Here is a 9154-nt window from a genome sequence, read left to right as displayed (position 1 = left end):
TCCCGCTGCTGCGGAGCACCGAGGACACCGTGCGGCGGCCGCCGCAACGGCAGGGGCGGCCCGGGGATGGGGATGGGGATGGGGATGGGGATGGGGATGGGGATGGGGATGGGGATGGGGATGGGGATGGGGATGGGGATGGGGATGGGGATGGGGATGGGGATGGGGATGGGGATGGGGGGGCGGCCCGGGGCTGGGAAACCGCCGAGCTGGGCTCCCCGGGGCGGGCAGGGAGCGGCCCCTCTGCCTGTGTCTCCTCCGAGCATCGCTCCTCCGGTGGGACCGGGCTGGGGCTGGCTCCTGCCCCTTCGCGGGGGGGGGGGTGTCCGTTCCTGCCTGCCGGTATTTGTGAGGAAGGGAGTGGTTCCTTTTGAAGTGCAGCCCTGTCAGCTCCGAGTCCCCTCTCTCTGATCCCAAAGTGCTGTGTAGCTCAGAGGAAAGGGGAAAGGCACCAACTCCGCAGCTAATAACCTGCTCGCTAATTATTTACATCCCACCTGCTTGTCCCTGGCTGCGTACAGAGGCACAACAGTGTTTGTCCCCATCCCTTGTCATGTTCCCGTCTGTGGTCCTGATGCTTTGTTCGTCCAGGCGCCGTGTTTTGGAAGGCTATATAGATGCAAATATCTAACTGCAGAAAGGTGCTCTACCCTGATGCAGATACGCAGCTCCGGCCAGGGTGGAGGAGTTGCCCGCAGCAATGCTGGGTTGTGTTCCAGGCCTCCGATGAGGAGCATGGAGCCCAGCAGAGACAATCTTGACATAGTGCAGTCGAGCAGGGCTCCAGGGTGAGATCTGCTGGGGGGTGAGGCTGCAGGGAAGGGTGAGTGGGGCACTGGGGCCAGGCGTTTTTGTCCAACAGCATCCCTGGATGATTAAAGGTCTGCTGGGTCTAGCAGAGCTGAGGGAAGGTGCTAAGAGCACCCCTCTCTGCGTGTGCAGCCCTGGGGGTGCTGCCTCCTGACCCCAGAAGGCTCATAAAACATCCCTTTGAACTGTAAAAATTGGAGGAGGATGGAAGAGGCTTGGAAGGAAAGAGGGAGCCTTCTCCCCTTCTAGAACAAACCCTGTGTCTCCTGGCACAGCGGATCTCCATTTCAGCTGCCTCTGCACAGCCGAGAGTCTCTAGCTCTTAATGAAGTGTTTTCCTTTGTCCTTAAGGAACCTTTCCCACACACAGCACAGCCTGATGCTCCTCTGCTCTTGCTTTCTCATTAGCCCTGAGCCCTGTTTGTTGCAGTGAGGCCGCGCTGGTCGAGGCTCAGGGTTCGGTGCTGCTGGGCTGGCTTTGTTAAGCTGGAGCAAGGGGAGGAGGAATCTGCTCCCTTTGTCTGGCTGCAGCACAGCTGGAGGCTGATCCTTTGCTTTCTCCCTCCAGAAAGGCTGGAGAGAGTGACAGACAAAGCAGTGTCATGGGAGCAAACCCGCTCTAGGACTTAATGAAGAGATGGGGGACTGGGGACAAGGCTGGGGGGAGACGGTCAGTAATCAAAGCTGGGGGGATGTGCTGAGCGTTTAGAGAGGGAGAGAAAGAGGAGCTCTCCGAGTCGCAGCATAGCGAGAAGCAGATCCGGGTCAGCTGCCTTTGCGGTGAAACCCAAGCTCTCATCACCAAACAGGATCCTTGGTATGTCCGTCCCCAGAGCTGCTGTGTCCCCAGCCAGCAGCAGGTCGCTCTGCGGTGCTGGGGATGCTTTTCCCCATGCTGGTGCTATGCAGAGTCAAGTTTTCACAAGAGCTTGAAACCTAGGTGTCATTTGGACTTTTCCAGGTGTAGTTCCCACCCTGAGCAGCTCTCCCAGGGGTTTGTTTCCATGTTTATCCTGATTTCAGGGACTGGGGGGCTTCCTGAGCAGCTGTGAGCTTTTGCTGTGACCCCTAGTGCACTCTGCAGCCACCTCCTGCTTCGTCTGCTGGCTTCTCCCCAAAATCTGCCAGAAAAAGCAGCTGCTGAGACTTCAGACACTTCCAGCATGCCTCTGCTGCACCGTGCTTCCAGATAACACCCACTCGGAGACCTCTGTACCTGAAAAATTGAAGCACTTTTCCTAGTAATAATGTCATTTGCTTTTTACCAGCAGATCATAAATGGCTTAGCAAACAGAGAGGTAACCAGGCAGCAGAAAGGTGAGAAAAGCCGTACCTGTAATTACGTGGTCAGTGGCAAAAGCTACGATTAGAGGGTAGGTCTGATCAGCCCCTGTCCTTGGCTCTGCTTGTGGGAGCCCACCACTTCGGTATGGCCCCTCTGATCTGGCTTTTGGTGGCTTGAGTTCAGCCTGGTCCCTAGTGGGGCTCAGGGACCTCCTGGGCTCTGCCAGTGCCTGACCCCTGCTGAGGGAACCTGGCTGTGTTTTCAAACTAACTGTCTTTGATCGTTTCAAGAAAAGGTTTCAAACTTTTAAGCATGCTTTTGAGCTGTTCTGCTGGGTGGCAGAGCAGCCCAAGGTGGGGCTGGAGGAACTCTGCTAATTAATCATGGAATAAGAGATTTGCTGCAGAAGCCAGGGAAAATCAACCCATAATTCAAAACACAGAGTATGTTACAGCCGCTTGCTGTGGAACAGGCTATTTGAGTGTCCACCCCAGATGTCCGTGTATGCAGTGTGAATGGCACTAAGCAAAAACAACCTGATGGCAGAGACTCGGAGGTAAGCATGTGTCCCATCCACAGCACTTGCACTGCACCCCGAAAATGGCTTGGTCAATGCCATTCCTGACCCCCAACCCCTCCTGGGCTTCCTTGCTATTGCTGGACTTCTCTGGGGGCTCATCCATGGATCGTCTCTGGACCAAGGGCATCTCTCATGGGGATGATGGGTGTCCAGCAATCAGCAGCGAGCTGTTAGGCAGCACCAGGTTATTTAAAGTTGCTTCTGGGCTTATCAACAACTGGAAGGAGATGCTGTGGGACGCCAGCCACAGCCACCTTCTTGCCAGCCACCCAGCCTCCTTTGAGAACCAGCAGCCCTTCCCTGGCTCCTCTTGGCTCGTGGGAAAACCCTTCTAGCGGGTTGAGATTCCCTCCAGGAGCAGGTGAAATCCTCCAAACTTTCTCATTACCTCTACAGGCTTGATGGTGGCATTCACTAGTTCCAGCATGCTGGCAGACAGGAGCTGGAGGATTAAGTGTCTCCACTGATGGTTCTCACAACTGCACCTTGAATCCTGCTGTTCTGTGTTGTTCCTACTGCTGTGGGAAGTAGAAGACTGCAGGAGATAATCTGCTTTTGTTTGCAACAAAAGGGCTGTGCCTGCCCTCCAGGTGATGGAGATGTGACCCTGAGCCAAGGCTGGGGAGCAGGGAGGTGAATCAGATGCACCCTGACTGTGTGTGTAGGGTTGTTTGTTTTTAAGAAGTGCTGTGCTTGTTTGGGCTGAGCAGTGCTGGATGGGCTCCCAGTCTCCTCCCAGTGCTCTGAACAGCAGATGGCATCCATGGGCTGAGCCCAGGCTGGACCAGCACCTCCTGGCAGGCATCCTGCTGGAGCTGGGGGGGCTGCCCTGCCCAGGTGGTGATGGACTATGCTGCTGGGATCACAGACTGGCTCCAAAATGCCTTTTTGGGTTGTGCAGGGATCCTAGCTGATAGCATAAGGATCCAGCAAATAACTTGATATGAAAAGGATGTTATGCATCTCCTCCAGCATTTTGTTCCCGTGAACAGGCATCACCTCTGAGTTGAGACACCTTGCAGTAGCTATGAGCTGAATTCTGTTCTCGGGTCCCCCAGGCAGATGGTCTGTAAAGCTGCTGCACCGTGTCAGTCAAGGAGATGTCTGTGGAGTTGAATCCTGCTCTTGCTTGCACTGCTGCAGCTCCCTGAGCTCTGCAGTGAATCTCTAGGGATTAGATAGCTGCAGCGTTTCTTTCCCCAGATGCATGTTGCCTATGCTTTTCAGCAGATGATTCTAAGTGCTTCCATCTTTGAAAATGATACTTGGTGGAGCTTCTTGTGCCTGGAGGGACAAGATAAAGCCTCAGCCGGGAGGTCGAGCCCAATGATCAAACCAGCCCCATGGAACGGGGCCTTAGATGGGAATTGCCAGCAGTGGAGGGTGAGCTTCCGTGGCCGTGTGGGGCGGACGGCCGCTTCTCAGGGCGAGGGGTGATGACAAACCCCTCTCTTCTCCGGAACGGTTTGGCTGTTTAGCTTTGGCCATGGCACAGAGGTACCCTGCGCTGCGAGATGTGTGTGTCTGTGTGTGCACCTATACAGATGCACAGAGGGGAAAGTCGTGTGTGTTGGCGTAGGCGCACACACAACTCGGTGCGTGCAGACGCCCTGCACTGCCAGCACATGTGTAAGTTGGCACGTACGTGCCGTGGGACCCGGTTCATGTGTGATAGCACACGGGGCTGCGTGTACATCCCCATTGCAAAGGCTGCAGCTGTGCTGTGCTCCTGGGAGACGTCAGCCAACAAAATTGCCACCACGGTGAGCAGGTCGAGGAGCAGGCAGCTTGCAGGCTCACGCCACGGGCTGCGCCCACGGCTGGGTTTGTCTGGTGTTACGAGAGCACATACCTGTCAGCCACTGTCATCTCCAGCAGGTACTGCTGTCTGAGCCACAGCTGTGACAAACAGAGCTGCTTCAAGAGATTTCGGGGAGGTACTCGCATGGATTCACACGTTGCCCCAGCTCAGTGGGTGGCAGACACGCACCAGGTCCCATTGCAGCATCTTGGGTTGCGTCGTTCCTCCCTGTTTTGTTCCAGAGGAGCTGCTGCCATGGCTGGGGTCGTTCCTGCTCACAGAGAAGAGAGTTTGTGGCCTCGGCCGGCTGCTGCTGCCCTGGTACGTTGGGCAGGGCTTCCCAAGGCTAACTGAAAACAAACTGTGGTGTTTGTTCTTCAGGGGCAGGGAATTCAGTGAACTGTCTACCTCATCTCACATCATCAGGATTACTGGTGTCTGTTGTCTGACATTGAAAACCTATTTAGATGCCAATTCAGTAGTGTATTTAAGGGGCGTGCTTAGACCTCAGTGTAGAAGACCTGTTGATATCAAAGCACGTTTGCTGAACCTGGCCTTTAAATTGCGGATGGTGGTGCAGAGGGAATCTTTTAGAAATAAAGCAAATAAATATAAAATAACTGGTTTTCAACCCAGCTTTCTTTCCAAAATATGTAGTAATTTTAACCTGCCTTGGAGAATTGTTGTCAGCAGTCTTGAGAATGGATTGGTAATTGCCTGTGGTATCTTTTCTTTTTTTTTTTAATATATGTATTAGCTCTCAGAGAGACTTGCCTTGAAATGGGATCACGTTTCAGTACACCAAGTGCTTTGAACAGGGCATTGTGGCATTCTTTCTTACTGATCTTCAGTAGGTATGTCAGCCAGCTCCTCCTGTCTCTGGGGAGCTGTAAAAAGCTACAGGCTGGTCCTTCTGTCCCAGCCAGCCCTCAGGTTTCACAGGAGCCCTGTGCCCACCAACCTTCTCAGAAGCCGCGGTCTGTTCTCTGTGCGCCTTTATCTGAAACCCAGCTGAGCTCTTGTAGTTTTCCAGCTACCTAATGGGGCTCAACAGATCCTGGAGCTGGCTGCTGCTGTGTCCTCGCCTGAACTCCCGATACTCGAAGTTGTGTTTACTGAAAGCCAGGCTTTTCAGTACCAGCGCCGGCGGCTGCTCCGACACAGCAGTGCCCATGGCTGCGCTGGCCCTCCTGCCAAAAAGCATCATTTCTTATTGTCCCTGAGCAGACTTTGTCTGCATAAACAGGAAACTTCCTTAGAACAACCTCTAACAGGTCTGGTTGTGGAGTAGAAATGACTCCTGTACCTTGCCGTGGGCCCATAACACACAGCAATGCCCCGCTCTGCTCGGCTGGTCCTGGCCATCGGAGGAAGATGCTCTTTGGGGTCAGTGCTGCCCTTCGGCCATCAGTCGACCAACCCTTCCCCAAAGGAGACCCAGCATACTTTTGTGTGAATGCTGTCGTACAGCTTCAGCGCTGAATTTATCTTTGGATAGCTGGGAATAGAGCTCCTCCATGCTGCCAGAGCTGCAGTGGCACCAGGAAACGCTCGGACCTGTCTCTTGCTGCCATCCCTGTATGTGCTGCCCTGGCCCTGTTCGGTCCCAACCCTGCAGGGACACCAGCTGCTGGGTCACAGCTGAGCCAGCCCGGTCGCTGCCAGCAGACAAACCCATTCCATCGGTATCCGCCGGCACTGGGACGGATATCGAGTCACTACCCTGAAATACAGACGCTTCCTGCTCTGAAAATAAAAGCTCCAGCTTTTTTGGGGGGAGTTTGCTTATTCTTTTTATGAATGCCTCGGCATTTCTGTAGCCCCATGTGCTGCCGCAGGCTCTAACCTTCCCTGCCGTGACTTCCAGCGCCCGGGAGGGCATCGCAGGGCGTCCTGGGTTGTTTGATTTCTACAATTTGTTTGATCTGTAGTAGGGCGACCTTGAATGAGATGGTATAATAGAAGAATAGTTTATATAATAATGTATTTTATTTATTAGATATGTAAAATTTTCTCTCCTTGGTGTGGGTAACTTGTGCTTGCTGGTCTGTGCATTGAACTCCCGTTAATTGTGTGTTAGAATGAGCCATGGGCGTGTATGCAAGAGGAGAGCAAAGCCCAGAGAACTGCTCCAAACTCACCAGTATAAGAGAAAACTGCGTACGAGTCCCTGCTCAGCCCTTGTCCCCACTTGTCTGGGGTTTGCTAGTTTTCAGTGGGGGCTTCAGCCATGGGGGTTAATGTATGTTGTAGTGGCTGAAGTACAGAGCTTGGGTTGGATGGGAGTTGCCGTTTTGGCTTTTATTCAACAAATATTTAGATTAAAGTGTAATTCAGACCACTGCATGTCTCTAGCAATTTCTGAGGTAAATACCATATAACGATGAAGACCAGGTTATCACCTGATAACGTGACGATTAAAAATCCAAAGAAGATAAGTTCATATTTTGAAGCGGCTGGTTCCTGGCCTCATCACGTTTTGGACTAAAGAGCTCATAACTCTGATGGTTAAAGGAGGCGTGTGTCACTGACCCAGGGTGGCTCGCTCCGTACCAGCGGCCAGGAGACGAGGTTCTGGGACCTTCCGTGGCTGGTTCAGCTGCAGAGTGAGCAGAATACCGACCCGGGAGCCTGTCCTTCCCCGCAGGCTGTACCCCGGCAGGGCCATGCCCGCACGCTGCGCACAAACCAGGTCATTCCTAACTACAGTTTCGCTTCACTCTTTTTCTCTTCTTGGCGTGCTTCATCATCACTCGCATTTCTACATGCAGAGCTCCTCCAAGAGCGATGCGTTTTTCTACACTGTCCAGCTGAATGAGGCAATATTTCTGCTTTCTCCAGCCGTGATCCATCCTTGGCTGCGGCACATCCCTTATCTCCAGAGCTCCACAAAGCAGGGAGCTCCCTTCCACTCACTCCGCCGTGCCTCTGCCTATGCTGGCAGCGATAAGGAGAGATGGCAGGACCTGGGTTCACGAGCACCACGGTGCAAACATTACCAGGGTAATGGAGTTTTGCAAAATGATTCTTACAAATGACTAGCCTGGGCACAAATCTGCCCACCGAGTAGTTATCAAGCCAGAAAAAATGAGCTTGGCTTTACCCAGAGCAGACATACGTCCTGAGCGGATGGCTGGAGTCTGCAGGCTGGCGTAATGCACAGCTGCGGTGGAAGCGGGGGGCAGAGGTGGCCTCTGCTGTAATCATTAGATGTGATAGGCCATAAATTACTTTTCAAAAGGCTCCTATTGGTGCTAATGTGTTTCCCTTCTGCTGATGGATGGGGCACCCAAATGGGAGGATCAGAGCAAAACCAGTTTCCTTAGTGTTTTCCGAGGAGGAATGGGTTTCACACCTGCCTGAGCACTACCCAGCAGCAGGTGAGGAATGCTGCCAGCTCGGAAGAGCACTAATGAGAGGTGATCATTAAACTTTTTGTTGTCTTTGGCATTTTGATGCCTAGTGGAGCTCTTCCTTTCCCTCCTGGAGGGCTCACTGCTGTAAGCGTATCTTCTGGGGAAAGTTTATTCCTTTACTAGTCCATGAGCAGAGGTGAACAGAGCCGGTTGCCACCGAGTCTAAAAGCGGAGCCGTAGGTTTTGACCACGACGTGGATGTTTCCAGCACTGGGGTAATGCTGTAGCATTTATTTTAAAATAAGAAATAAATAAATATAAAGTTAGGAGCCTGCAAGTAAACAGAGCTTCCGTTATGACAAAGCATCCAGTTGATTAGACTAGCTTTGAGCAGGTTTACCTGACATCGAGCCAAATTCCTTGTTGACTTTCATGTTGGTTTTAGTGGACATGCACTGGGGCCTGTGGTACAAAGGGCTGCCGCTGGAGAAACCCTGTTTAGGATTTCTAAGGCTGCAGCTGGGGGAGGCAGGGGGAATTTTAGTGGATTTCCCCACTGTTGAGAAAGCAGTAGCAATACTGTTACAATAGAGGATCCTTATCAGTGGATTCCAGTGGACTTAGATCTGTGTCCCTTGACATTTCCATTAAAATAGGCTTCCTGAGCCAGTCTAGAACAAAAGCATACCTAAGCCTACATATCAACGACAACACAGAAAATTGCAGAAAAGAATTTATCTGGTAGAAACATAAAAAGAAGCTACCCAAGGCTTGCTTCCTTTCATCACGGGGAAAGCCTCTGGAAAGCATCCTTATAAATCAACGGCAGTATTAAACACGTGCTTAAGGTTAAATGTGTGCTCAAGTGCTTTCTTGGACCAGTGGGCTAAACCACGAGTGATCCCACAGCTGCCGATAGCATTACTCTGCGGGCTCGCGCTGCCCAGGAGACACAGACACTTTCATCTTAGTCAAGTGAAATTGCTTTGTTTATTGCAATAAGGTAGGTTTGTACCTTCCCCCTTCAACCCTTCTGCAATCTCTGGGCTGTGCCTGAACAGGATCCTATCTGTTTACTTTGACATTGAAATTACAGCAGTTTAGTTAATCTCATCTACGCCTTGTTTATCTTCCCTATGGGTCCTGCTGGCCACTTGCAGATTGAAACGCAGCTCCTGTTACTGCACAGTAAATAATTCATTATTGCAACTCACTGCTTCAGCACAGTATCTCCGTTGGACAATCCCCCTCCATAGTGGTGGGAGATGACTAATTTTAAAATGATGAGAGAGATTTGCCCATGGGTTATGGGGTGTTCAGCT

At 52.2% G+C, this 9154-nt stretch overlaps 1 long non-coding RNA gene across 1 annotated transcript; it reads left to right on the top strand.

Annotated features, from left to right (window-relative positions):
- The first annotated feature begins 200 nt into the window (after positions 1-200).
- On the top strand, positions 201-5111 carry LOC128154705 (uncharacterized). Its single transcript, XR_008239408.1, has 2 exons — positions 201-4058; positions 4551-5111. It is a non-coding gene; the product is annotated as an uncharacterized LOC128154705 (long non-coding RNA).
- The last annotated feature ends 4043 nt before the right edge of the window (positions 5112-9154 follow it).

The sequence above is a fragment of the Harpia harpyja genome, chromosome 19 (genome assembly GCF_026419915.1).
Source record: "Harpia harpyja isolate bHarHar1 chromosome 19, bHarHar1 primary haplotype, whole genome shotgun sequence".
Classification (NCBI taxonomy): domain Eukaryota; kingdom Metazoa; phylum Chordata; class Aves; order Accipitriformes; family Accipitridae; genus Harpia; species Harpia harpyja.
Note: the sequence above shows the minus strand (reverse complement) of the source record. Positions and strands in the feature narration are given on the sequence as shown.